The sequence below is a fragment of the Schistocerca gregaria genome, chromosome 9, assembly GCF_023897955.1.
Source record: "Schistocerca gregaria isolate iqSchGreg1 chromosome 9, iqSchGreg1.2, whole genome shotgun sequence".
NCBI lineage: Eukaryota > Metazoa > Arthropoda > Insecta > Orthoptera > Acrididae > Schistocerca > Schistocerca gregaria.
This window is the reverse complement of record NC_064928.1, coordinates 148,774,024-148,780,630: the sequence shown is the minus strand read 5'-3', so window position 1 is coordinate 148,780,630 and position 6,607 is coordinate 148,774,024. Positions and strand designations below refer to the sequence as shown.

Genomic DNA, 6,607 nt, shown 5'->3' with positions numbered 1-6,607 from the left:
CACTAACAAGAACTGTTTTTCTTATCATACTTGAGCAATTTGCTGTCCGTCAGCACCTTCCCATTCAGGCAAATATTATCTTCCAACAGGATGGTGCACCACCATACCGGAGTTAATATGTTTGTGACTTCCTGGACTGAACATTTTCATAGCATTAGATAGAATGTGATGGACTAACCATACAGTCCCTGGACATAACCCTTCTGTATTTCTTCCTGCAGGTTTCTGTGAATGACGTTACCAGTGCTTTGCTTGTACATGACCTTGGCGGCCTCCACAGGAGAATTGTTTATGCTGTAGTTTCCATCATCCTAAGGGTGCTTATGCACACCTGGGTTCAGATCGAATATCGTCTAGATATTTTACACGTTATAGAAGGAGCCGATGTAGAAGTGTGTTAATTTGTTGTACAAACTTTCTGAGGTACTTTACATGATGCCACAAACTGCAAGTATCTATTTTTAATTGCCTTACAAAATCAGAGAGTCTGCACAATGGCAAAGATGATGATGGTGATGATGATGATGATGATGATGATGATGATGGTGTGAGCTCACAACAGTAAAGTTAGTACTAAAATTTTATGGGATGAGTGTAAAGAAATATCGAAAAATTATTAGTCAACTGCAAATCAAAATATAAAGATTTCCTTAAACACACCCACCCACCCACCCACCCACACACACACACACACACACACACACACACACACACACACACACACACACACACACACAGTTGCCAGACCCAAAAATTACAAAAAAAGAGAAGAAGCAATGGAAAGAATTAAAATAATACAGCAGATACCCGTGACTGGCTGATCACTGGGATAAAAAGAATGAGCCAGCCACTCTGCATCACGCTACAATCTTCAGCCTAAAATCTCAGACAGACAATTTACATATCTTGAAAAGCTTGAGCACATTCATTCATGTTTTTTTGTTGTAGCATTATTCTGCAGAAGCGGGATACAGTAATATCCTTCGTTAGAGTATTGGTTCTTACCTGTGAAAATCACAAAAAATTTTAATGGTAACTAAGACAAGGAAAAGTTTCCGGAATTCTAAAGAATTCCCGGGTTTTTCCCTGTTTTCTCCCAGACGAAAAAATTCCCGGGTTTTTCCCGTATCTCCCGGATGTCCCGGGTCGTATACACCCTGAAATGCTTCCACCCTTTGCCCAAAAGCAAATGATCATATTCGTTTTGCGTTAATAGCACGATTATTTCAGCTAAATAGCCACACAGGTTCAAAGGACGATTACAATAGTACACTAAAATAGATATTTTATATACTGTGGTTCAAATGGCTCTAAGCACTATAGGACTTAACATCTGAGGTCATCAGTCCCCTAGCTGGCCGCAGGTTCGAATCCTGCCTCGGGCATGGATGTTTGTGTTGTCCTTAGGTTAGTTAGGTTGGTTTGTCTTCAATGAGGAAGGATACCGTCGTCAGCAGGTATACGAGTCTGGACTGTGTTGTTTTGGACACTCAAAAAATGGTTCAAATGGCTCTGAGCACTATGCGACTTTAAGGTCATCAGTGACCTAGAACTTAGAACCAATTAAACCTAACTAAGGACATCACACACATCCATGCTCAAGGCAGGATTCGAACCTGCGACCGTAGTGGTCACTCGGCTCCTTGGACACTCAGATCGCTTTCTTATACAGGGTGTTGCAAAAAGGTACGTCCAGACTTTCAGGAAACATTCCTCACACACAAATAAAGAAAAGATGTTATGTAGACATGTGTCCGGAAACGCTTAATTTCCATGTTAGAGCTCATTTTAGTTTCGTCAGTATGTACTGTACTTCCTCGATTCACCGCCATGATTTCATACGGGATGCTCTACCTGTGCTGCTAGAGCATGTGCCTTTACAAGTACGACACAACATGTGGTTCATGCACGATGGAGCGCCTGCACATTTTAGTCGAAGTGTTCGTACGCTTCTCAACAACAGACTCGGTGACCGATGGATTGGGAGGCGGACCAATTCCATGGCCTCTAAGCTCTCCTGACCTCAACCCTCTTGACTTTCATTTATGGGGGCATTTTAAAGCTTTTGTCTACGCAACCCCGGTACCAAATGTTGAGACTCTTCGTGCCCGTATTGTGGACAGCTGTGATACAATACGCCATTCTCCAGAGCTGCATCAGCGCATCAGGGATTCCATGCGACGGAGGGTGGAAGCATGTATCCTCGCTAACGGAGGACATTTTGAACATTTCCTGTAACAAAGTGTTTGAAGTCACGCTGGTACGTTCTGTTGCTGTGTGTTTCCATTCCATGATTAATGTGATTTGAAGAGAAGTAAGAAAATGAGCTCTAACATGGAAAGTAAACGTTTCCGGACACGTCTCCACATAACATATTTTCTTTCTTTGTGTGTGATGAATGTTTCCTGAAAGTTTGGTCGTACCTTTTTGTAACACTCTGTATAGGACGCCTTTACTCTTTCTAAAGTCATTAGATTTTTCACTGTGAGATGTGGTCCGATTATTTCTATGCCGTACGTCAGTATTGGCGAGATATTGGCTCTGAATAGTGCCATTGCCGTCTCTAAGCTACAGGATGTAATGTGTTCTGTTTCATGGGTAGCCATTCTTACTTGCATTGCTTTCCCTGTTACGTGTTTTGTGAAACATTTTGCACTTAAAATGCGTTTATATGCCCTCCACTGGAAGTGCTGACCTGCCGTCGTGATAGTTTACTATAGTTGACTTCAAATATAGCCGGTGTTCACGTTAATGTAACTGGATCGTGTAGAATGAAAGAATTTGAAATACCCACAAAGTTAATCATGTTGGTTAAAATGTGCATAGACAAAACTTTATTTCGTATAAGGACTCTTGTGGGAGAAACTCAGAATTTTAAAGTGCGTTCTGGATTCAGAACGCCATTCCACCTCGTCTTAGAGTAGACAGATAATTCACTAAAACTAATCTACAAGGGAACCAACTGCAGGGGATGAACATAACTTTAGAGATTTGTCTACGCAGATTATGTAGCATTGATAAGCAGTTCCAAAATAAAATGAATAAGAATGATACAAAATTACTACAAAATCGCTGAGAAAACAAGATTGCCTGTTAATGAAGTAAAGACAGAATATATGGTCATAAGTAAGAAAATCTAAAATGACGAACATTTGGCAGTCGATGGATTCACTATTCACTTCCAAGACAGTTGCCCGTTTTCAAGTATTGAACAGAACAATTTTTAAGTTTTATCAATAGCTTAAGCTAATTTTAAAATTCGCTTGTACCGGCAGCATTACACGGATGTGAAGCATTAATATTTAAAAAGAAAGATGAAGCAAAACTGCATCGAAACAAAAATAGTAAGGAAAATTTTTGGACTTGTACGTGATGAAAATAACAGCGAATGGAGGATAAGAGAAATGGAAGAATTACGAGAGCTGTAAATACACCGTTAACATCGTCGAAGGGCTGTAGAAAAGAAGATGAAACTGGACCGACCATAGAGCAATAATGATAAATTAGCAAACGTCCCTATAGTACAGCAGTTTGCAGGACAGTAGATGCCACGAGAGGAAGATGTATATGATTAGGTAGCGAGGGAGAACGCAGCTACTATGAACATCAACGCCAAATGGACAAGCAAATCACTCAACAGAAAAGAAGAGGCTCGTAAAGATGGTCGATAGGACCCTTGCCACCTGTGAAGTAAAAAGTAATTAATACACTTTTAAAAAATTCAGAAATCAACGAATATTCAACTGGATAGAAAACTGTCCCCTACATACTGTGACCGTAAGATTAAGCTATGTAACAGCTCGCAAAGAGGAATTGAAGGGGAAGAAATCCTAAACTATAGCTCAATATAGTCTAGTAATCAATATACAGATATAAATATACAGTAATAAAGCTGAAATTCTCTTAGTAAAAGATTTCGTTGGCACGTATTCATTAACGAAAATAAATACAGTAAAACTTGATCAAGGCGAACGTATATAATTCGGAAATCTGCCTAAACCGTCCAACATTTTAGTCCTGACACATTCAGTACACATTTATATGCAAACATTTTACACAAAACGGAATGTGTCTACGGCGGAAACGGAATGCAAATTTTAAGACTTAATTAATAATCCGTTGTATAATGCGGAAAAAAGCTTATACAGTGCTACTGTATTACAGTATACATTACTTATTCACGACTCCACAAGGAATACACTTGTTAACGCGAAGACTGTAAAGCCCTGACAACACTGTTAAGCGACGAAAAACCAACAAAGAGAAGTTCGGCGTTGCGGGTGTGGACACCCAACTGCGCTGCTCTGTGCAACAACGAACAAGATACGCGCAGTGTTGGCACATAAAAGGACATGATTAGCTTCTGCGCGCCTTCTTTGTCCATGTTTCTCGTTTTCCGTCATCATTGACGCGCATACGGGCCCACACTAGAACATTGTCGCGCCCCTCCGAACACTCTGCTGCCATCTGCACAGTGAAAAAGTTGGGTCTTGTTCCGTTAAACAATAGTTTTATCTAACCAGGTCAAACTGCCTGCATTATTTTCTGTCAGTTGCAGTAGCACTTTAGGTGTTGGCCTTAAGGTAACATCGAACAAGAGGCATGTGTCAGCAACCAACACTTAAAAAAAAGCTTAAAGTAATCGAGGCGATTAGGAAACAAATTTTCTGTACGCGAAATATGTTGCGTTTCAAATGCAGTGAAATACAGAATTATGAGACTTTAAGAAACAAGGATAAGATACGGGACGAATGAAAGGGAACGAGCAAATGAATAGAAAGAAAACGGAAATGTGGAAATTAACTAGACGAAGTGGGAATTGTTGGCAAGTGCGCTAGCAGAAATCTTACCTTTGTCTGAACACACGTTGCATAGTGCGGCTCTGAAAGTCGCTAAAGAGCTTGGAAATACGTAGGATGCTTGAATAGTTCCAAAGTTAGGCGCAACATCCTGTGCAATGAACTGTGTGGGGAGTCTAAGAACGTGCAGGAAAGTGTAGCAACTGGACGTAAGACAATTCGGTACAACCAATTGCGAATTAATTAAAATGCGAAATAGTTCATATAGGGCAGATGAATACTTTCGAAGCGATGACATCCTCCAACTCACTCCACTTTTACTTCAGTAACAGATTTAGTAGAAATCTGCCGCAACACAGAGATAACCAGGAAGAACCAAAGGAAGAAACAGAACAAAATGATGGCCCTAGAAAAATTAATACGCCTCAAGAAGTTATTACATGCATACTCGATGTTACGCAATTTACATGCAGCTCACACAAATTCGGCCAAGCTCTTGGAACCATTGTATAGTGCAAAAATTTGTGTACACAACAGAGATTTCAACAGTCCCTCCTTGATATTCAGCAAAAAGTGAAATCTAAAGCAAATAAACACAGCAATAATATGTATATAAATATGACAATAAACGAATTTAGAGTAATAATACGGAAACACCGTATTATTTATCATTTAGTGTAATAGTCTAGTGTTCTGTTTTACAATATACAGTAAATGAACGTCCGCTATGCAGTGTGAAGGTACGTAAATAAGAGCATAATTAGAAATTTATACATTTGTGCATCATACCTGACAAATTTTATGTAGCCTACTGAGTTTTGTGTAATCCGGAAACTTGTACAATTTAGAAATTATTTTATTCTCATGCGATTCCGTTTTGATCTAGTTTTACTGTATTCACAACTTGCTTGCGTAGAGATGCGAAGTGCACACACAAATCGAATTGCTAGCAACATGTGGGAACTTAACAGGAAGAAGTATATTAACACCACATCATTACTATTGTAACATGTTGTAACTAAAATTGCACTACAAGTAATTTAATAGAAAATAAATAAAAATATATGCACTGCCCGGGAATCGAACCCGGGTCGCAAGAATGGGAATCTTGCATGATACCACTACACCAGCAGTGCTTGCACTACAAGTAAATAAAAATGTATGCACTGCCCGGGAATCGAACCCGGGTCGCAAGAATGGGAATCTTGCATGATACCACTACACCAGCAGTGCCCATGGTCGTTGAAACAAACTTTAATGTATATACATAACGTAGTTGATTGTTTTCTTTAACTTTCGACTTACGAGATATTTATTTTGAATTCTATGTGAATCAAATTAGAGACAAATTTGTTTCTATGCAGGGCGGCCTATATCTACCTAGAGTCTAATTTATCTCTTCTGTTACTGAGTAGCCGTCAATGATCATTCCCACTAATTGATTCGTTGCAGGCACCAGCTTCGCCTACGATTTTTTAAAAGGATTTATTTATTTATTTTATTTGGTCCTATGAAATTACATTCTATACGAAGATAGTACTGTAAGTTACGGCAAGTCAACGATTACAATCTTATATGTGCAAAAAGGGAAGGGAAACAAACATTACTGCACACAGTTTCAATGTGAAATATATGAGAAGCCGGCTCGAATCCCAGTGATGGAAAAATTTTCACTGATAATATTTAATAGCCAAGGGGGACGTTTTGTCAGTCCTCACTCAGATCACAGTATATGGTGGATGTGACTAAGATAGAAGCACTACAATTCATAATAAACAGTACACTTGCAGACAGCTTTCACTAGCTTG

At 39.3% G+C, this 6,607-nt stretch overlaps 2 non-coding genes across 2 annotated transcripts; both read right to left on the bottom strand.

The window, feature by feature from the left end:
- Positions 1–5,864: 5,864 nt before the first annotated feature.
- Positions 5,865–5,935, bottom strand: Trnag-ccc (transfer RNA glycine (anticodon CCC)). The gene has a single exon. It is a non-coding gene; the product is annotated as a tRNA-Gly (tRNA).
- A 26-nt stretch (positions 5,936–5,961) lies between these two features.
- On the bottom strand, positions 5,962–6,032 carry Trnag-ccc (transfer RNA glycine (anticodon CCC)). Its single transcript has one exon. It is a non-coding gene; the product is annotated as a tRNA-Gly (tRNA).
- Between the last annotated feature and the right edge of the window lie 575 nt (positions 6,033–6,607).